A 23,492-nucleotide genomic window follows, 5' to 3' on the forward strand; every position below is an offset into this window, starting at 1 on the left:
TAAAGAAGTTGCACCACTCCAATTAATTAACCTTTGGAACACAATTTCCTGCAAATAAACTTTCTATGCTTCTTGTTACACTCCCATTTTCTGTACTTGTACCATTTTCCTGCAAACAAACTTTCTATGCTTATTGTTACCCTCATCCTCTTCTGTACTTCTACCATTTCAAACAGGCCCATAAACAAAATTCCACAGCCTCAACAATGATTAGTTCCTCCTGCAAAATCACATCAATAAATAGATTATGACTAACCCAATTCACCTTTTAAAGCAAACCAACTGACACCAACTGAAGAACAGTCAAATAAAGAAGTATATATAGAGAGAAAATAGATAAACTATGTATGAAAAGTATGATTGATTTGGTGAGAAGAGGTGTAAAGCATCCAAAAGGTGAAAGAGAGGCGTAAGGCATCGAAGGTCCAAAACAGCTCCCTACCTTTTCTAAGTCTTGTACAAACTGCAAGGATAAATTAATGCAGCAAAATGAAATATAACTAAGAGGGTAGTAAATAGACAAACAAACAGAAACCTAGGATTCACTTTTCAGAAAACAAAGGTGGTGTTGAACCCAACAAACGGACGGGAGAACAATCAACTAATATCCAGCAACAAAAACCCACCAGCATCCCCCAGCCCACAAAAAAGAATAAAAAACTACCCATTCCATATACAAGAAATCCAAAGTCCTAACTATCAGTTCACCATTTAGCACACAGTACTTGAAATTCCCCTATATCCTTCACGAAAGCAAAATATCTGGGGGGGATGCAGACAAGCATATAAGTTTTAAAGAAGAACAGCAGTAGGTTACACCAATTGTCCACCTAAAGCATGAGGCTATAATTGAATACGATGAGCAAACCCTAAAGCATTAATTTCCATTGTAATGATTTATTAATCAACAAGGAGTCAAAGATCGAGAATTTTTCCCATGGCATTACAAGGCAACAGGTATATCTCCCAGGAAATTCTTGATTGCATATACCTAATTGTGCCACATGGAAATGTGATGCAGCAAATCCAACCATTGGATATCTAGGAAATAATCGTCTAAAATTTCAGACTCATTCCATCATATACCCTCCCACATATTGGCAAATCCCCCCTTGTATTTTCAAATCGCATCTTTCTCAAAAAGAATTCATATTTCATTGCATTTTCAAAGCTTTCTTTTGCCACTTAGCCGACTCAGTTTGAGCTGAAACTTGACAGTGAACAGAAGACCTTTGGAGTCTTTCTGCCCCAAAATTTCAGCCCCATCCAAAAACTGCCATTTGGAAAATTTTTGTGATGTCCATGGATTTCATGATTGACATGCTGTCAAGGAAAACTGCTGCTTTCTTTCCAACAAATTTTGGGTTGGGGGATGAGGAGGTTAGGCAGACAAGTTCCGGGACCAGAAATACAGCCGCAGGAACCAAAGGTGTTAGACCCATGGGCCTTTGGGAGCCAGCCATGTGGCTCGGTGTTTTTCTGATTCACTCAAAACCAGATCGTGGGGGACAGATCAGCAGAGAAATCAGATGAGATCTTATTCGGTTTTATTTACTTTTTATTTTGTTTCTTAGCCAAGACTTTTAGCTAGCTTTGTGTACAAGTCTCAGAATTACCTTGTAAGAGACTTTCAGAACTTTCCTTTTTGTTTACTTTCTATTTTCTGAATTAGTAAGTAGCAACTATATGTACTCGAGACCTTACAGTCTTCTTCCCCCCTCCCTCCCTAACGATTTATGAATGAAACTGAGTTTGGCTCTTTGCTAATGGCTGTGTGATACAGTGAGGTGAGAGACCAAGGAGAGAGAGTGAGGCTCGATCCACCCTAACCCCTTCTACCTTTCTATCTTTTTCTTTCCATTCGATACTCTGTGTTGTGGTTGCTGTCCTGTGATCTATTGCTCATCTGAGTTACAACCGAAGGTGCTGTGCTGCTGGAACTGCTATTGAATGCTTCAAAAGTGATTGGAAGTTTCCCCATCAGTTGCTGGTTGAAGAGGACTGTATCACCCCTTCCGGTTTCACTGGAGTGGAATTTTCTTCCAGAATTTTCGAGACTCAAGATCCTTCAATCCAGCCATTGGTTGCTGCCCATCTTTTGAAGGTCAAATCACCATCCCTACCCTGCTGTTCAATGGTAATTTGAGGACCATCCCATGGTCCAAGATCTGTGGGGTAATTTGTTAATAAATTCTGAACTTTACTTTCTGTTCCTGAGACCTGCAAGTATCTCAGCATCTAACCATTGTTTTAAGCTAAGATTCAGAGGGTTTGTTCAGTCCTATTGGACCTCCACTTGATGGGAGTATTAGCCCCATCGAACCTCTCTGACTGCTGTTCTTAAGACTGTCTATTTTCTGGTTTCTTGAATCCTGGTTCCTTTCTGTGATAGTCCAGATCTGGTCTGGTGTTTTGTTCCTTGTGATTAAGAGTCTACAACTGAGTTTTATCAAGCTTGTTAGGTGCCCAAAGAGTTTACCTAATCTGGTATTTAACTCCTGCTAGGATTTTCTGTCAACCTATTGTTGGTACTTGCTGTAATCTGGTTTTATACTGTTATAGAATTGTCCTACTGTGAGACTAGAGCCTAGTTGGCTATTGCAAAATAGACTTACATTGATTGGTATCAGAGCCATGGCTGAGGGGAGTTCCAGTACTCCAAACCAGGCTTTAGAAGCTACTAATCTTCCTCTTGTTGAGATGGTTCTGCACTTGATAGAAAGGATGACCACCGTGGCACCGTGGAACAACATTTGGATCCTTACACTTCACAAAGGGGAGGACAGCAGCAATCTATAGTCAATTGTGCTCCCCCGACCTTTTCCTCGACAAGCATAAAGGACTATACACACACCAGCCCCCTATGACGATAACAATCCAGCACAATTTGAACATGATACACAGCAGTTCGATGATATGCATAAGGTGAAGCTGGAATTGAAGTACAACAGGAAACATGTCCCGCAGCAGTTGCACTCCGTGATTATTTCGATTGGTTTAACCTTTTGGAAGAGTGGAAACTAAAGTTGCCTCGCATCAAATTAGTGGGGAGAGCAAGGGAATGGTGGCATAACCGTGAAGACAAGTTACATCGTCACCAACAAGAGCCTACTACAAGGGAGGAAAGAAAGGATGTGTTGAAGGACAGGTACTTACCTCAAACCTTCTCAGACCAGTTAATATTAAGGCTCCATGACCAGTTTAATACCCTTTGTTTGGGGTTACATCTGAATATCCGTGACAAGATGGGAGTGACCAACATCCTTAGCTTGAATGATTGTTTTGAGAAGGAACTTGAGGCCAATGATTTGCTCAAAGTATCCACTCGGTGTTTCAACCCACAGTCTGGAGATGCCAAAAAAATTTACAGCAAACAAACCAAGAGGTTTTCCTACTTGAGCTTCACAAGTTACAGCGGATAAGGGCAAAGGCTCCTATGATTAATAGAGGTGCAACGAAGTTCTACCACTGTAATGGGTACAAGCACTCTGCAAAGTTCTGTCAACAGCGGGGTAAAACAAATTCAGTCATTGCAGCCATTAAATCCAACCCTGAAATGCATGTTTGTGAACCCCAAGTAGATGATGATTGGGCTATTAATGCAGCCCTTGAGGGAGAGGATTACAACAATACTCTAGATGATGATAATGATGATGATAATGAAGACACCTATGAGGTTAATGTCATTAATCGAATTCTGGTCGCTGAAGCAAAAGGCGAAGATTAGCGATGCCATTGCATATTTTACACTTTGATGACTAGTGGACCATTGACATCTCATGATCTCAAGTTATAGTGGACAGAGGGAGTTGTGTTAATGTTGTCTCCCAAGCTTGTCATTGAAGGAAAGTTGAAGACAGAGGCACACCCACAACCATACAAGGTCTCACTTCTCAACAACAATACCTTGGAAGTCAACAAACGATGTGGAGTTTGAGGTGGACGTATGGTGTGATGTCATACCCATGGTGTTGACACTTGACAAATGTTTTAATTGGGCGACCGACACCAGAGAGAGTGCTACTCAGATGTTATCTCAATTTCGGTTGGGATTAAGATCTGATATCATTAGAGCTATTGGAGTTGTTGATGTTCTGGACATCAAGGACTGTTTTGAGAAGACATTGAAGGCTGAAAAATTATTGGTTGGGAATAGAAGAGTTGATTCCTCCACTGAGGGTACTATCAAAACTTTTTCAGCAATCAAGTCTACTACCACTGGTCACAATCGAGTTGGAAACTCTACTGCTGGTTCTACTCGATCAAGCTACTCTGTTGGTAGTTCTTCTCGCCCTACAGCCCCTCCATGTGTTGATCATAAAGGTAAAGCTTCCATGGACAGCAATGAGTCCCACAAGTGTTTTCACTACAATGAGCTTGGGCACTATGCCAACGCATGCCCACAAAAGCATAGACCTGTTAATGTGGCTGCCAAGGCAGAGCAAACCCCTGAAGGGCAAGATGAGCAAGGTATATATGCACTACCCCCTGATAGTGATGAAGATTTAGACCGTTTCCTTGAAGATATGGATGGTGGTGCTCAAGGTGTCCATACGATTGCTCCAGTTCTCATGGATGGTATGGTTGATTGTGCCGAGGTAATTGAGAGCATTTCACAAGGAGACAATGACAAGCAAGTTGCTGTTCTTGAAGAAGTGGGGCTGAATAAGAAGGTTATCAATATTGAAGACCCTATAGAGGTTGAACACATTGACTTTGTGATGCCCCCTTGGTTCTTCGAAGAGAAGGCCCCACGACTTGAAGACCATATTCCCACTGTTATAACTTCACCGGAATTCTGCCAGGGAAGTGTTGAAGCTGCTGCCCACATGTTGCTTCCTCCTCCTCATCACAAGGTTCGTGGACGAGTTTCTTCACACAAGCATAGTACTTGGGCTCCCACTCATGATGAAAACAAGTTCAACCCCAAGTTGCCAGAGTGTTGCATGGATTTCACCCATTCATCAGAGATGAATGTTTCTAAGTCGGGGAGAGTTGATGCAGATCCTAGCCTCCTCAAATTGAAGAAGCCACCCTAAGCCTAGGGTTTTAGTAGGAGCCTTAGCTTAGTTTATTTCTATACTTAGTTTTTATTTTGTGTTTTTAATTGAACCGATTTTAAATTGATTGCATCCAATTGGTTCAATTGGTTTAGTTTAAGTGATTAATTGGTTTGGTTCAATTGGTTTGCAGTTCTCCATTGCCTTTGTTTTAATGTAGTCCTAGATAGGACAAGTCCCACTAGGCGCCAGGTAATGGGGTCACACACTAGGGCTGGCCGATTGGGACAGCATAGGCTAAGTTAGGGCAGAATTAGGGTTAAAACTAGGGGTTTGAGTTAGGGTTTGATGTAGTAATGATATGCAGGTTTTTAGGAAGCTAATGGTATAGGTTTAGTTAGGTTTAAATAAGAAATTAAAATTCCAGAAATTTAGGTTTAGGGTTTCGGGTTTTAGGTTTTAGAATCTAGGCTGAAACTAGGGTTTAGGATGGGATTTCAGGGCTGGACTTCAGGTCGAGGTTTCTAATGGTAGAGGAGAAGATTCGGCCAAGGTTTGATGAGTATTGGAGGGCTGGAAATAATGGTTCTGGAATTTAGGGTTTTAATGAATTAATGAATGATAAGGAACTAGGGCTTTTTAATGGGAGAATGGACTCAGGTTTCTGGTCGAATTTTCCAAAGAGAGGGAAGAACACTCGATCAGAATATGGAGGGGAATTGATGGGCAGAAGTGGTTGATCTGGGAATCCTAGGGTTTTGGGGTTTTAGAGGGATGAGGGAATTAGGGTTTAGAGTTGTAAGTTGGGGCTGAGATGGCAGTCGAGTGGAAGGTCTGCTGTGATGGATCTGTGGACAGATTTTAGATGAAAACTGATGGAGGATGAGGGCTGAACAGGCTTATGGAAGTTAGGGTTTATGGGAATCGATTGGGAGAGTGTAGGTCTAGGTTAGAAGGTAAGAAACAGCAAGGTAATTGCAGGAAATTTAAATAACTTACTTGTTTTGCAGGGGATCTGAAAACAGCAAGTAGAAACAGCTTGTAGAAGGAAAAGGACCTCCCGATCTACAAGATGCAAGGAGTCGCCGGAGTCCACCAGCCCTAACCTTGATATTACTCACAAGGCAACCTCGATATTACACACAAGGCAGTTCTCTGAGAAGAACAGCAGAGCAGCAGCAACAGCTAACAGCCATAGTTGTCACGGCGTCACGGCGATCCAAGTCGGTGGAGGGTGTCACGTCGATATATCGACATGTCGCCCGCCATGGCGTTGCCATGGCGAGCATGTCGACCATGTTTTATTTTTTATTTTCTCTATTTTTAATGTGTTAATAGATGTATACTCAAGCCATGTTTTATTTTTTCTCTATTGTTTCTCAAGTTTTAAGAAGAAAATTCAGAAATCGAAGAAGAAATCGAAGAGGGAAAGAAGAAATCGAAAGAAATCGAAGAGGGAAAGAAGACAGGAAGAAGAAATCGAAGAGGGAAGGAAGACAGGAAGAAGAAATCGAAGAAGAAATCGAAAGAAATTGAAGAGGGAAAGAAGAAATCGAAGAGGGAAGAAGAAAAGAGAAATCGAAGAACAGGAAGAAGAAATCGAAGAGGGAAAGAGAGTCAGGAAGAAGAAATCAAAGAGGGTCGCCATGGCGTAGGTCGCCATGCAGCCCTCTCCAGCGCCAGGACGCCATGACAACTATGCTAACAGCAGGAAACGAAATTTTTTAAAACATAAACTGGTGGGGGGAGCCTCTCCCACGTTTCTATTAAATAATAGGCCAAGGGCCTTGTTCCTACTATTATTACAACTCTAATTCCCCATCCAAAATCGTGGAGGGGTGTAGATAACTAACTTAAAACAATTTAAAAAGTATTAAACGACCTAATTGACCCTAATGACTTAAAATCACCTAAAACAACTAAGATCCTTCATCAGCCAATAGGATATAAAATCCTACCAGCCAATCAGAATTAATCACTTAAACTAAACCAATTGAACCAATTGGATGCAACCAATTTAAAACCGATTCAATTAAAAACACAAAATAAAAACTGAGTATAGAAATAAACTAAGCTAAGGCTCCTACTAAAACCCTAGGCTTAGGGTGGCTTCTTCAATTCGAGGAGGCTAGGATCTGCATCACATGGATATTTACAAAAAAGAAAAGAATGTCCCAGTGCACAAGGCTCCTGCTACTACAGGGTCTGGGAGGGGCCATTGTATGTAGCCTTACCCCCTGCTTCGCCTTCTTTGAAGGGAAGGCTGCTTCCAATTTTTGAACCCACAACCAACAGGTTGCAATAGCGCAACTTAACTGTTGCACCAAGGATTTACAACAATAAAGCATTGGTGGGAGGCACCAAGAACCAATGTTTTTTTTAACTTCAAGGACAAGCCTATGGTGTACAATCCACTCAACGTACCGGTGACGAAGATGAAGCTTGGAGCTGCTCAAGCCAAATGGCAATAGATACAACATGTTATTAAGAAACGGCAAACAAAAAAGGGTACACAAACCAAGCCATGGCACAAAGGTGCAAGTACAAGTAAGGGGCAGCGTGCTGAGAAGAAGCTCCTCACGTTACCTCATTGAGAGTTCTAGGCAACCAGCGAGAAAACGGGTTTGGTTTTAGCACTAGTTACCAAAAAAATTGTGCCTGTAATTGAAACTAACTTTCCCAAACCTACAAGGGAGTTAAAATTTGATTTTGTAGGCTTAGTGCCAAATGATTTAGCCTGACAAGCTACCACCAATGAGAGATATACAGCATGCTATCGACCTAGTACCGGGATTGGTTTACCAAATAATCCTACATATCGTCTCAGCCCTACTAAGCACGCCAAACTCAAGAGACAATTGGATGACCTACTGAGGGAAGGATTCGTAGCAGAGAGCAATAGTTTGTGTCTTGTACAAGCTTTGCTCAATCGAAAAAAAGATGCTTCGTGGCGCATGTACATTGACAACAGAGACATTAACAAAATCACTGTCAAGTATAAGTTTCAATTCCTGATCTTGATAATATGTTAGACATGCTGACCGGTGCTACTATCTTCTATAAATTGATCTGAAGAGTGGGTGCCATCAGATATGAATCTACCCCAGGGATAAATGGAAGACAACGTTCAAGACCAAAGACGGATTGTACGAGTGGAAAGTTACGCCCTTCAGTCTTAACAATGCTCTAAGCACTTTTATGTGTGTCATGACACAAGTACTCCGACCTTTGATCGACAAGTTCCTCGTGGAGTACTTCGATGCCATCCTGATATACAGTCAAGCGCAAGATGAACACCTAGACCATCTGAGGCAAGTGATGGGAGTGTTGCATAATGAAAAACTCTACATCAGCCTCAAAAAATATTCATTCAAGTTACCTATGGTGGTTTTTCTTGGCTTTATTGTGTTGTTTCAAGGTATGGAGGCTGAACCTGAGAAGATCAAGAGTGTAGTAGATTGGTCCATTCCCAAACTTTGACCGAGGTCAGAAGTTTTCCTAGCTTGGCATTGTTTTATCCGCATTTCATTCGAAATTTCAACACTATTATGGCTCCTATTACAAAATGCATGTAGGAGACCAAGGGGAAATGATGCAGATCCTAGCCTCCTTGAATTGAAGCAGCCACCCTAAGCCTAGGGTTTTAGTAGGAGCCTTAGTTTAGTTTATTTAAGTTCTATACTTAAGTTTTATTTTTATGTTGTTAATTGAACCCGTTTAAATTGGTTGCATCCCATTGGTTCAATTGGTCTAATTTAAGTGAAGTGTTCCTATTGGCTAATAGGTTCTTAAATCCTATTGGCTAGTAGGGAATCTTCTTTTAAGTCAGTCTCTTAAGTTAGATTTCTTTTATTTTAAGTTACTAAGGGTAGATAGGTCTTTTATATCTTTTAATTGTTTTAAGTCACTTAATTGTACCTCCCCACGATTTTGGATGAGAGATTAGAGTTGTAATAGTTTTAGGAATAAGGCCCTTGGCCTATTATTTAATAGAAACCGTGGGAGAGGCTCCCCCACCAGTTTTATGTTTGAAAATTTCGTTGCTTGCTGCCTTTGTGTGCTGCTGCTATTCTCTCTATGAGATCCAGTCTTGTGAGTCATATCAAGAGCCCCCCTTGTGAGTCGTATCAAGGATTGAAGGACTAGAATCCCTAGTGACTCCTTGCATCTTGTAGATCGGGAGGTCCTCTCTTAGCTCTTCTTCAATCTGCTACTGTTGGCGATCAGTGTTATTCAAGTAAGTAGTTTATTTAATTCTACAATTACTTTCTTCTTCTAATCCTCCAACCCTAGCCTTCACAATCTGCCCAGCATTCCCTTCATTAGACCACATCCAAACCCCCCTCCATCCATCAAACCCTAGCCTCCATTAAACCTGCAACTTCCCCATTCGATCCATAGCTTGAAATTCAAGCAACCACCTTCCAGCCATCAGATCTGTCCCAAACTTTCAGCAGACATCCCTCCCTCTCCCTCCTACACTCGATCCAACTTTGAACCCAATCTGACCATCTAAACCCTAATTCCCCTCATCTCCCACAAAACCCAAAAACCCTAAAAACATTCTAAATTCTGTCCAGACCTATTTAACCATCAGAACACCTCTAAATTCTGATCGAACCATTCCCCCACTGCCAACTACTCTCGACCAGAAACCCAGCCTCAAAACCCCACTCCAAACCCTAGTTTACAGCCTAGAACCTAAAACCCAAACCCTAACCCTAGATTTGCAGAATTTCTAGGCCTATCCAAATCCTATTTTCTTTATACCATAATAACCCCCTAAACCTGCATACTAAAACCATATACATTCCTTACCCAAATTCCTAAACCTAACCCTAGTTTTACCCTAAACAGCCCCAAATCTGCCTAATTAGCAAACAGTTTCAGAACTCTGATCTTACCTGGCTCCTATTAGGCCTTGCCCATATAGGACTACATTAAATTGGTATCAGAGCCATGGCCGAACATGGCAATCCAACCGTAGACACCACTCTGCCCCACCCACCTGATCCCATGACTGCAATCATGGATATGCTAAAGAAGCTCTCGGGAGATCAGCAAGTTCTCAATGACCGAATGTTAGTAATGGAACAAAGCCAGACTATGCCTCTTGTAAACAACCTTCTGTACGTAGAGGAAGACAGGTTTCAAGTTCACTCTGAAGTTCATGGAACTCTGGGAAGGAATCGACATCACAAAGATCATTCTAGAGGCCATAGAGGCTACAGAGATCACTCCAAGAACCGTGAAGATCACAAGGACATAAGAAGACATGATAGAGAAGGTAATAGAGAAGAACTTCGAAGACCTAACTTTGAGGAGTACATGAGGTCCTATTTCACAGCTGATGAAGCCACTAATAAGAGGTATGATACGCAGAAGGTCAAACTCGAGCTGAAGGAGTTTGATGGGAACCGTGACCCCCAGGTGTTCTATGACTGGCTTGCTGCCCTGGATGACTATTTTGACTGGTATGACTTGCCTGAAGATCGAAAGATGAGATTGGCACGTACTAAGTTGATTGGCCTTGCCCGAGAATGGTGGCGAAAGATAAAGGGAAACATGGAACGTGAAGGTGTTGCACCTACTAATTGGGAAGATATGAGGTATGATTTGAAAGAGAAATATTTGCCCAGACATTACAAAACTCAGATGCAAGATCAATTCAACTCCCCACGACAAGGGACTATGACTGTAGTTGAGAACATGCAGTAGTTCGATGCTCTTTCTTCTCGTATTGACACCAGAGAAAGTGATACTCAGATGCTGTCCTGATTTCGGCTGGGATTGAGATCAAACATTATTAAAGATATTGGAGTTGCTGACATTCTAGACATCAAGGACTGTTTCGAGAAGGCATTGAAGGCTGAAGAATTATTGGCTGGAAATAGCAGATTTGATTCCTCCACTGAAGGTACCAACAAAACTTTTTCAACATTCAAGTTGACTACCAATGGTCACAATCGAGCTGGAAACTCTGCTGCTGGTCCTACTCGATCAGTCTACTCTGTTGGTAGTTCTTCCCGCCCTACAGCCCCTCCACGTGCTTATCATAAAGGTAGAGCTCCCATGGACAGCAATGAACCCCACAAGTGTTTTCACTGCAATGAATTTGGGCACTATGCCTAAGAATGCCCACAAAAGCATAGACCTATTAATGTGGCTGCCAAGGCAGGGGAAACCTCTGAAGGGAACGATGAGCAAGGTATATATGCACTACCCCCTAATAGAGATGACGACTTAGAAGGTTACTTCGAAGATATGGATGGTGGTGCTCGAGGTGTCCATATGATTGCTCCAATTTTCATGGATGATGTGGTTGATTGTGAAGAGGTAATTGGGAGCATTTCAGAGGAAGACAATGATAAGCGAGTTGCTGCCCTTGAAGAAGTGGAGCTTGATGAGAAGGTTATCAACATTGAAGACCTTATGGAGGTTGAACACATTGATTTTGTGATGCCCCCTTGGTTCTTCAAAGAGAAGGCTCCACGACTTGAAGACCATATTCCCACTGTTCCAGCCTCAGCGGAATTCTACCAGGGAAGTGTTGAAGCTACTGCCCATATGTCTTCCCCCTCATCACAAAGTTGGTGGACGAGTTTCTCACACAAGCATCTTACTTGGACTCATACTATTGATGACAAGAAGTGTAGCCCCAAGTTGCCAGAGTGTTGCTTGAATTTTACCCATTCATCGGAGATGAATGTTTCTAAGTCGGGGAGAGTTGATCCAGATCCTAGCCTCCTCGAATTGAAGAAGCCACCCTAAGCCTAGGATTTTAGTAGGAGCCTTAGTTTAGTTTATTTCAGTTCTATACTTAGTATTATTTTTATGTTGTTACTTGAACCCGTTTAAATTGGTTGCATCCAATTGGTTCAATTGGTATAATTTAAGTGAAGTGTTCCTATTGGCTAATAGGTTCTTAAATCCTATGGGCTAGTAGGAAATCTTCTTTTAAATCAGTCTCTTAAGTTAAATTTCTTTTATTTTAAGTTACTATGGGTAGATAGGTCTTTTATATCTTTTAATTGTTTTAAGTTACTTAATTGTACCTCTCCACGATTTTGGATGAGAGATTAGAGTTGTAATAGTTTTAGGAATAAGGGCCTTGGCCTATTATTTAATAGAAATCGTAGGAGAGGCTCCCCCACCAGTTTTATGTTTGAAAATTTCGTTGCTTGCTGCCTTTGTGTGCTGCTGCTATTCTCTCTATGAGATCCAGTCTTGTGAGTCATATCAAGAGCCCCCCTTGTGAGTCATATCAAGGATTGAAGGACTGGAATCCCCAGTGACTCCTGCATCTTGTAGATCGGAAGGTCCTCTCTTAGCGCTTCGTCAATCTGCTACTGTTGGAGATCAGTGTTATTCAAGTAAGTAGTAATGTAGTCCTAGAATAGGAAATAATCCTACTAGGAGCCAGGTAGAATCAAGCTCTGTTAAGCCTGCTGTTTAGGGCTGATTAGGGGCTGTTTTAGGGCAAAATTAGGGTTTAGGATGGGAATTTGGGAATGGGGTTTATAGGGTTTTAATCTGCAGGTTTAGAGGGTCATTATGATATAAAAATATCTGGATTTGGTTAGGTTTCAAAATTCTGCAGATTTAGGGTTAGGGTTTCGGGTTTTGTAATCAAGAAAAACAACTAGAACTAGGGTTAACAATAGGATTCAGGGGCTGGGGTTTAGGTCGAGTGTTAGGGGGACTTGGGGGAAGGTTCGATCCAATTATGAAGGTAATCTGTCAGCTGAGACAGTCTAGACAGAATTTGGGCCAATTAGGGTTTTAATGGGGAAGAAGAATTTAGGGTTTGTGATGGATGGATGGGATCCAAAGCTGGATCGAGTGGAGGGGACATAGGAAGGGGGCTGTAGCCTGATTTTGATGGTAATCTAATGAGGGAACAGGTCTGGGCAGAGTTAAGACTGGCTAGGGTTTATGGAATACAAATAGAAATAAAAAGAGGATCGAATGGGGAAGGGGAAAGAAGGATAAAACAGAAATTAATAGGTAGACTTACAGCAGATATCCACGGCAGTAAATCTAGCATTGAAGGATAGAACCACCTTCACAAAGAGCCTCCCAGCCGTCACGGCGTAAGGAGTCGCAGGATTCCACCCACCCTTCCACCTTGATGTACCCACAAGGATGCAAACACTCTTGAAGAGCAAGGAGCAGCAGCAACAATCGGCCAGCAGCAGAAAACAGGGTTTTTTTTCAAATTTCAATTGTGGGGGAGCCTCCCACGATCTCTTATATTTATAATAAGGCCATAGGCCAATTCCTACTACAAATTAAATACCTCTCCTTCACAAAAACGTGGAAGGGAGAGGTTTAAGTCTAATTAATTACTTAAAACAGTGTAATGACTTAACTATCCCTACTAACTTAAAAATAAAAGAATCTAACTTAGAACAATTAACTTAAGTGAAGATTCCATACTAACCAATAGGATATAAGAACCTATTAGCCAATAGGAACATTTCACTTAAATTAGACCAATTGAACCAATTGGATGCAACCAATTTAAGCCGGTTCAATCTAAAAAACAGAAAAATAACTAAGTATGGAAAAATAGAAATCCTAGCCTACGGCTCCCTATTTAAACCCTAAGTTTAGGGTTTCTTCTTCTTCTTCTTCCTTCTTGGAGCAGCATCAAGTAGTTTATTTAATTCTGCAATTACTTTCTTCTTCTAATCCTCCAACCCTAACCTTCACAATCTACCCAGCATTCCCTTCATTAGACCACATCCAAACCCCCCCTCCATCCATCAAACCCTAGCCTCCATTAAACCTGCAACTTCCCCCATTCGATCCATAGCTTGAAATTCAAGCAACCACCTTCCAGCCATCAGATCTGTCCCAAACTTTCAGCAGATATCCCTCCCTCTCCCTTCTACACTCTATCCAACTTTGAACCCAATCTGACCATCTAAACCCTAATTCCCCTCATCTACCACAAAACCCAAAAACCCTAAAAACATTTGTAATTCTGTCCAGACCTATTTAACCATCAGAACACCTCTAAATTCTGATCGAACCATTCCCTTACTGCCAGCTACACTCGACCAGAAACCCAGCCTCAAAACCCCACTCCAAACCCTAGTTTACAGCCTAGAACCTAAAACCAAAACCCAAACCCTAACCCTAGATTTGCAGATTTTCTAAACCTATCCAAATCCTATTTTCTTTATACCATAATAACCCCCTAAACCTGCATACTAAAACCATATACAATCCTTACCCAAATTCCTAAACCTAACCCTAGTTTTACCCTAAACAGCCCCAAATCTGCCTAATTAACAAACAGTTACAGAACTCTGATCTTACCTGGCTCCTATTAGGCCTTGCCTATAGGACTACATTAGGAAATTTCAATGGAAACCGGCTGCCATGAAGGCCTTTGCACTAATAAAACAGAAGATGACTGAGGCTCAAGTGCTATGCCTACCAAACTTTTGAAGTGGCCACAAATGTATCCTGTGTGGATTGGAGGTGTATTGATGCAAGCGGAACACCTTATCGCTTTCGATAGTGAAAAGTTAAATGAAACTAAGAAGCAATACACCACGTATGATTTAAAACCGTACCCATGATTCAGATTATCAAACATAGGAAGCATTACCTCATTGGCAAGGAATTTATACTTTATTCAGACCATGAAAATATTTGCACTCCCAGTGGGAGTAAGCAATTGACATGCCAAATGGACCTCTTACCTCCAAGAGTTCATTTTTGCCTTGAAGTACAAAGCTGAAAGGAGAACCAAGTAGTAGATGCGTTGAGTCGGACAGTGCTTATGTTGAATACTTTCGAAAGAAAAGTGGATATAGGAAGTCTTGTTGCGAGATCTATCTATTTTAAAATGTTCTTATAATTCCTCCATTTGAAATGAGATTTGAACCAAAGGCCGGGCACTGCCCATGGCACCAGCCTTGATCACATTCAAAATGAATATATTTTTTTATGCTGATTTTTCTAATGTTTATGAAATTTTACAGCAAGGAGTTACCGATGCCAAATATTCAATATATGATGGTCTTCTTTTCCTAGGGACGCAGTTATGCATTCCTAACACGTCTTTATGGAAGCACCTTATTCATGAGCTACATGGAGACGGAATAGGAGAAACTTTGGCAAGGACAAGACCTTGTCACAAATGGTCAATTTCTACTATTGGTCAAGCATACAAATAGACGTACAACATGTTATACAGCGGTGCCGCACATGTCAACTTGCCAAAGGAGAGAAGCAGAACACAGGTTTATATTCACCTCTCCACGTACCACATGCATCGTTGTTACACATCAGTATGGACTTTGTCCTCGGCTTACCATCGACATGAGAGCAGCATGACTCGATTTTTGTGGTGGTGGACAAGTTCTCTAAAATGGCTCATTTCATACCATGTCGGAAGACATTCAATTCGAGCCATATAGCCAAACTATTCTTTAAATAGGTGGTATGACTAAATGGACTGCCAGAATCCAATGTGTCTGATCGTGATGTGAAGTTCATGAGTTACTTGTGGAAGACCCTATGGATGAAGGCTAATACAAAACTGAAATTTTCTTCGCCATTCCATCCGCAGATGGAAGTTATCAATCAAAGCCTCGGTAATCTTCTATGTTGTCTTGTTCGTGATCATGAGAAGCCATGGCATTCGATTCTTGACATTGTTGGGTTCGCCTATAGTAGCTCCATCAACCGCACCACAGATCGCACACCTTTTGAGATCGTGCTAGGACTTCAGCCACGGAGACCCGTTGACTTGGTACCATTACCCCCTTAAGTACGGGTGAGAATTGAGGTGGATGAGTTTCTATGACACATCACAGATATTCACATCAATGTTCATCACCACATTGCAATTAGTAAATATGGAGATAAGTCAACCACAGATCGACATCATTGTTTCTTTGAGTTTCAGCCAGGAGATGTGGTTATGGTTCATATAGTTTCAGAACAACTTACTCCGGGTACCAATCACAAATTGCACCTTTGCAAAATGGGTCTGTTTAAAGTGCTGAAACACATTGGACCTAATGCTTATATGCTCGAGTTTCCACCTAACATGAATATTAGCAATGTCTTTAATGTGGCTGATCTCACTCTGTATGTGGGACATCATTAGGGTGACACTGAGTGATGTAAATAAGTCATTTAGGGCTTATTTTAGTGGAGATAAGCTTTGGGTTGGATTATATATGTGTTGGGGTTTTGATCCCATGGGTTTATTTTGTAATTGGCCAATTTAATGGGCCTAAAATATGGGTAGAAAGTAGGAAAAGGGGATTTACTTCCTTAGTTTAGTTAGAGTCCTATTTTGAGTCTGTTTTCTTTATTATTTCACTTTCTTAGTCGACTTAGGTTACCTTATTAGTTAAGGATAGGGTTAGGCCTTTCCTTTTTAGTGTCTAAGCCTATTTTTTGAGTCTTCTATATAATTTTGTAAGGGAGGCCAGCATTGTACACGAATTTGATTAATGAAATATTAGCTTTAGCCTTTGTTAAAAATCCTGAGACAGGTTGGGTGAGATGCCCAGGGTGAGCTGAGTTAGCCATCCCCTTCTCCCCACACCCCCTCCATCAATCTCCAATCAAGCTCCATTCAAGTTTCAATTCTGCCATAGCCGATCTCTTGAAGAAACATATTCAGTTGCTGGAATTTCTCTGCAAGGTTCAAGATATTTTCAAACAATAAGTCTGAAATTGAAATTCTGCAATTATTCTTCTTCCCTTCTAGGTCACATGCAAGGTGATTTCGTGAGAATTCTTCCCAGCCAAATCTAACCATTAGAACCTACTGAAATTTTGATCGAATCTTCCTCAAACCCTAAGAGAGACTTCATTCAGATTTCATTACCATCCAGACAAGCCGATTGTCAGAAATTACCCTTTTACCCTTCAATCCTATTTCTACTAGGAATCCTCAAAGATCCTGGTTATTCGTTCTAGTTGGTCTCCTACCAATCTAGAATTACATTACTGAGCACACACTCCGGCTTCCCCAATTTGCATCCCCAATCGAAGATGAGATAGAAGACGTTCTTGACAACAAATTTACTACGACGCAGGGTGGCAAAGGCTACTACTGCTTTCTTTACAAATGGAAGGGACGACCTGAGTTTGACTGTACGTGGATCCATTCTGATGATTTCAGATGTCTTAACCGGAATCTCTACAAACACACACTGTGTTTCCTTCATTGTCGGAGTCGAATGATTCTAAGCCGGGGGGGGAGCTGATGTAGACAGGCTTGTGGACCAGAAATACAGCTGCAAGAACCTAAGGGGTTAGACCCATGTTCCCAAATAATGGGCCAGAACCATGGGGCTGGGGCCAACCAATATTGGGCTGGTCAGCCATGCGGCTGGGTGTTTTTCTGGTTCACTCAAAACCAGATTTTGGGACCAGATCAGCATATCAACTGAAATTTTATTCTGTTTTCTTTAATTTCTATTTTGGTTCATTCTAGTACTTTCTATTTTATTTCTTAGCATAAACTTTAGCTATCTTTGAGTACTAGTCTCAGAATTACCTTGTAAGAGAATACTTCTAGAACTTCCCTTTTTGTTTACTTGCGATTTACTGGATTAGTCAGTAGCAACTATAAGTACTCGAGACCATATCCCCGTCTACCTTTCTACCTTCTTCTTTCCAATAATCTGTGCTGTGGTTACTGTCCTGCGATCTATTGCTCATCTGAGGTACAACCGAAGGTGCTGTGCTGCTGTTAGAACTGCTATTGAATGCTTCAAGAGTTCTTGGAAGTTTCCCCATCAGTTGCTTGTTGAACAGGACTATTCCCCTTGGGGTTTCACTGGACTGGATTTTTCTTCCAGAATTTTTGAGACTCAATAATGTAGTCCTAGATAGGTAGGAGACCTACTAAGAGCCAAACAACAGGATCAAATAACAAAAGGGGCTACTGGTTCGAATGGACAGCACTAGGATTAAGGTCAATTTTAGGGTTTAGGATGGGAATTTGGGAATGGGTGTTATATGGCTTTAATGGGCAGGTCTAGGGGGTCAATATGGTATAAAAATAATAGGATTTGGGAAGGTTTTAAAATTCTACAATTCTAGACAGAATTGAGTTGCAGATTTTAGGTTTAATGGAGTGGGGGAATGGAGGGGTTATAGTGGAGACTAAGGGCTGTGTTTAAGGTCGAGTTTAGGGAGAGGTGTGGAGAATATAGGCTGGAAGTATGGTTCGAAATTGATGGCCAGATCTGTAGTTATGAGGGAGTCCTAGTTGAGGTAGGAGTTGCAGGTTTAATGGAAATTAGGGTTTGATGGATGGAGGGGGGTGTGGATTAGGTTAGAGGATGAAGAGGGGAAGGATATATGTAGGAAACTAAGATTACTTACTAGTTTGATCTCCTTCAAAGGCAGCAGCAGCAGCAGCTTGAAGAAGCTCGATTGAATAAGAAAAAAGACCTCCCGATCTACAAGATGCAAGGAGTCGATCGGAGTCCACCAATCCCTTCACCTTGATATTACTCACAAGGCAACCTTGATATTACTCACAAGGCACACTCACGATGGAGGCAGCAACAAACTTGGTGAAGCAAGAACATTAGGAATATAGTCTTTAAGGCGTGGAGCTTTCTCTTCGAAGAACCATGGTGGCATAACAAACTCTATGTGCTCTACCTCTGAATTAGCACCAACTATGAATACCCTATCCATAGAGTCTTCAGTGTTAGCAACCATCTCATCTAATACTTGAGATACAAGCTTCACCTCTTCAAGAATAGCATCTTGAATATCATTGATCTCTTGTGGAATATTCTCAACCATGATCTCAACTACTGGTGCAGCTTGGTCTACTTGAATTTCTTTAGCTATAGGTTCTTAAATCTCTTCAACACAAACTGTGTTAGTAAAATCTTCTGTTGGTACATCCGCCATTGGTGAAGCTTCATACACAATTGATGCCACTTGCGTTTGAGTGGACATGTTCGGCAGTCCCTATGGTTGTACAGTCGATGTGGTCACCTTTGGTTGTAACCCTTTTAGAGTAAACAAATGGTATAGACGTTGTCGATCAGGTAGGACACACGAGTTGTTTTCAGGTTCAATCCAACCTTGTCACTCGTCCAACCAATTGCAACCTACTACAATAAAACTCCTTGGAGATGGTACCGGCTTACACCAAGCACCATTATGGTATGAAGAACACCCAAATTCAACACAGACTTTACCTGTAGGCTCGATGCAAATCTCTCCTGATTGGGACAACATATCCCCCACGGATTGTGAAATAATATTATTACGTCTCCTCTCATCAATAACTAAGATGGTTGTGCTCCCATTGGGTAGACGAACTTGGGTCTTGAAAACGAAGGGAGGTGGGTCTTTGGAGGCTTGGTTGGAACTTCCCTCCACCATAGCTTTGATACCAATTTAATGTAGTCCTAGATAGGTAGGAGACCTACTAGGAGCCAAACAACAGGATCAAATAACAAAAGGGGTTGCTGGTTCGAATGGACAGCACTAGGATTTAGGTCAATTCTAGGGTTTAGGATGGGAATGTGGGAATGAGTCTTATGGCTTTAATGGACAGGTCTAGGGGGTCAATATGGTATAAAAATAATAGGATTTGGGAAGGTTTTAAAATTCTACAATTCTAGATAGAATTGAGTTGCAGATTTTAGGTTTAATGGAGTGGGGGAATGGAGGGATCGTAGTGGAGACTAAGGGTTGTGTTTAAGGTCGAGTGTAGGGAGAGGTGTGGGGAATATAGGCTGGAAGTATGGTTCGAAATTGATGGCCAGATCTATAGTTATGAGGGAATCCTAGTTGAGGTAGGAGTTGCAGGTTTAATGGAAATTAGGGTTTGATGGATGGAGGGGGGGTGTGGATTAGGTTAGAGGATGAAGAGGGGAAGGATATATGTAGGAAACTAAGATTATTTACTAGTTTGATCTCCTTCAAAGGCAGCAACAGCAGCAGCAGCTTGAAGAAGCTCGATTGAATAAGAAGAAAGACCTCTCGATCTACAAGATGCAAGGAGTCGATCGGAGTCCACCAATCCCTTCACCTTGATATTACTCACATGACAACCTTGATATTACTCACAAGGCACACTCAACATGGAGCAAAGGCAGCAACAAAGGCAGCAAGCATAAAGCTGAATTTTTATTAATCAAAATTCGTGTTCAATACATGCCCCCCTTAGAACCTTATATAAAAGACTCAAAATTAGACTTAGACACTAAAAAGGAATGGCCTAACCCAATCCTTAGCCTATTAGCTAACTTAAACTGACTAGGAAACTGAAATAGACTCAAAATAGAGTCCTAATGACTTAAAAACAACTTAAACTACTTAAAATAAAAGAAGATTCCCTACTAGCCAATAGGATCACTTCACTTAAATTAGACCAATTGAACCAATTGGATGCAACCAATTTAAACCGGTTCAATTAAAAACACAAAAATAAGACTAAGTATTGGGCTAAGCCCGTATGCGACCTATATACCCTTAGTTTAGGCTCATTAAAGTGGCCTATTACATAGAAAACCCTTGGGATCAAAGGCCCAACATGTATGTAACCCAACCCTAGATTTATTCCCAATGAAACAAGCCCTATTTGATGATGAATCTGCATCAACTCTCCCCAACTTGAAAAAATTCGTCCTCGAATTTTGTAGTGATGAGGGGGAATCAACATGTGATCAGCAGCTTTGACCATCCCCAAACAGAATTTTGGTGAAGCAAGAACATTAGGAATATAGCCTTCAAGGCGTGGAGCTTTCTCTTTGAAGAACCATGGTGGCATAACAAACTCTATGTGCTCTACCTCTGAATTAGCACCAACTATGAATGCCCTATCCATAGAGTCTTCAGTGTTAGCAACCTTCTCATCTAATACTTGAGATACAAGCTTCACCTCTTCAAGAATAGCATCTTGAATATCATTGATCTCTTGTGGAATATTCTCAGCCATGATCTCAACTACTGGTATAGCTTGGTCTACTTGAATTTCTTTACCTATAGGTTCTTAAATCTCTTCAACACAAACTGCGTTAGTAAAATCTTCTATTTGTACATCTGCCATTGGTGAAGCTTCATACACAATTGATGCCACTTGCATTTGAGTGGACATGTTCGGCAGTCCCTGTGGTTGTACAGTCGATGTGGTCACCTTTGGTTGTAACCCTTTTAGAGTAAACAAATGGTATAGACGTTGTCGATTAGGTAGGACACACGAGTTGTTTTCAAGTTCAATCCAACCTTGTCGCTCGTCCAACCAATTGCAACCTACTATAATAAAGCTCCTTGGAGATGGTACCGGCTTGCACCAAGCATCATCATGATATGAAGACACCCAAATTCAACAGAGACTTTACCTGTAGGCTCGATGCAAATCTCTCCTGATTGGGCAACATATCCACCACGGATTGTGAAATAATATTATTACGTCTCCTCTCATCAATAACTAAGATGGTTGTGCTCCCATTGGGTAGACGAACTTAGGTCTTGAAAACGAAGGGAGGTGGGTCTTTCGAGGCTTGGTTGGAGCGTTCCTCCACCATAGCTTTGATACCAATTTAATGTAGTCCTAGATAGCTAGGAGACCTACTAGGAGCCAAACAACAGGATCAAATAACAAAAGGGGTTGCTGGTTCGAATGGACAGCACTAGGATTTAGGTCAATTCTAGGGTTTAGGATGGGAATTTGGGAATGGGTGTTATATGGCTTTAATGGGCAGGTCTAGGGGGTCAATATGGTATAAAAATAATAGGATTTGGGAAGGTTTTAAAATTCTACAATTCTAGACAGAATTGAGTTGCAGATTTTAGGTTTAATGGAGTGGGGGAATGGAGGGGTTATAGTGGAGACTAAGGGCTGTGTTTAAGGTCGAGTTTAGGGAGAGGTGTGGAGAATATAGGCTGGAAGTATGGTTCGAAATTGATGGCCAGATCTGTAGTTATGAGGGAGTCCTAGTTGAGGTAGGAGTTGCAGGTTTAATGGAAATTAGGGTTTGATGGATGGAGGGGGGTGTGGATTAGGTTAGAGGATGAAGAGGGGAAGGATATATGTAGGAAACTAAGATTACTTACTAGTTTGATCTCCTTCAAAGGCAGCAGCAGCAGCAGCTTGAAGAAGCTCGATTGAATAAGAAAAAAGACCTCCCGATCTACAAGATGCAAGGAGTCGATCGGAATCCACCAATCCCTTCACCTTGATATTACTCACAAGGCACACTCACGATGGAGGCAGCAAGCATAAAGCTGAGTTTTTATTAATCAAAATTCGTGTTCAATACATGGCCCCCTTAAAACCTTATATAAAAGACTCAAAATTAGACTTAGACACTAAAAAGGAATGGCCTAACCCAATCCTTAGCCTATTAGCTAACTTAAACTGACTAGGAAACTGAAATAGACTCAAAATAGAGTCCTAATGACTTAAAAACAACTTAAACTACATAAAATAAAAGAAGATTCCATACTAGCCAATAGGATATAAGAACCTCTTAGCCAATAGGATCACTTCACTTAAATTAGACCAATTGAACCAATTGGATGCAACCAATTTAAACCGGTTCAATTAAAAACACAAAAATAAGACTAAGTATTGGGCTAATCCCGTATGCAACCTATATACCCTTAGTTTAGGCTCATTAAAGTGGCCTATTACATAAAAAACCCTTGGGATCAAAGGCCCAACATGTATGTAACCCAACCCTAGACTTATTCCCAATGAAACAAGCCCTATTTGATGATGAATCTGCATCACTCAAGATCCTTCACTCCAGCCATTGTTTGCTACCCATCTTTTGAAGGTCAAATCACCATCCCTACTCTGCTGTTCGATGGCAGTTTGAGGACCATCCCATGGTCCAAGATCTCTGTTCTAATTAGTTACTAAATACTGAACTTAACTTTATATTTCTAAAACCTGCAAGCATCTCATAATCTAGCCATTGTTTTAAGATGAGATTTGGAGGGTTCATTCAGTCCTATTGGACCTCCACTCGACGGGAGTATCAGCTCAAATATCTCAGCATCTAGCCATTGTTTTAAGCTGAAATTTGGAGGGTTTGTTCAGTCCTATTGGACCTCCACTCGATGGGAGTATTAGCCACATCCACCTCTGTGACTGCTATTTTTGAAGACTCTTTATTTTCTGGTTTCTTGAACCCTAGTTCCTGTATGTGATAATCCAGATCTGGTCTTATGTTCTATAATTGAGTTTTATCAAACATTGTTAGGTGCCCAAAAACTTCACCCAATCTGCTATTTAGGGTTTTCTGTCAATCTATTGTTGGTACTTGCTGTAATCTGGGTTTATACTGTTGTAGAGTGATCCTACTGTGAGACTAGAGCCTAGTTGGCTATTGCAAACTAGTTTTACAATAGAAGGGGAGGATTCAACTAAGATGGTTTACAATAGCGATCATTGCAGCAGTTGCCATGTTTAATTTAAAATCAATATGAATCTACAGGAGTGCTTTTGTTGTTGATATCACTCCCAAG

At 41.1% G+C, this 23,492-nt stretch overlaps 1 protein-coding gene and 1 long non-coding RNA gene across 2 annotated transcripts in view; both read right to left on the reverse strand.

The window, feature by feature from the left end:
* LOC122654518 (mitochondrial import inner membrane translocase subunit TIM17-2-like) overlaps positions 1–23,492 on the reverse strand; it is a 24,897-nt gene continuing 1,405 nt past the window's right edge. Inside the window, exon 2 of the mRNA XM_043848643.1 lies at positions 1–220. The gene's annotated coding sequence lies outside the window, so the exon portion shown is untranslated. The remainder of the gene's footprint in view (positions 221–23,492) is intronic.
* Positions 14,812–23,492, reverse strand: part of LOC122654520 — a 21,344-nt gene continuing 12,663 nt past the window's right edge. Inside the window, exons 2-3 of the long non-coding RNA XR_006331923.1 lie at positions 18,714–18,721; positions 14,812–14,877 (exon numbers count right to left, since the gene is read on the reverse strand). This is a non-coding gene — a long non-coding RNA (uncharacterized LOC122654520). The remainder of the gene's footprint in view (positions 14,878–18,713; positions 18,722–23,492) is intronic.

This window comes from Telopea speciosissima, chromosome 3, assembly GCF_018873765.1.
Source record: "Telopea speciosissima isolate NSW1024214 ecotype Mountain lineage chromosome 3, Tspe_v1, whole genome shotgun sequence".
Classification (NCBI taxonomy): Eukaryota; Viridiplantae; Streptophyta; class Magnoliopsida; order Proteales; family Proteaceae; genus Telopea; species Telopea speciosissima.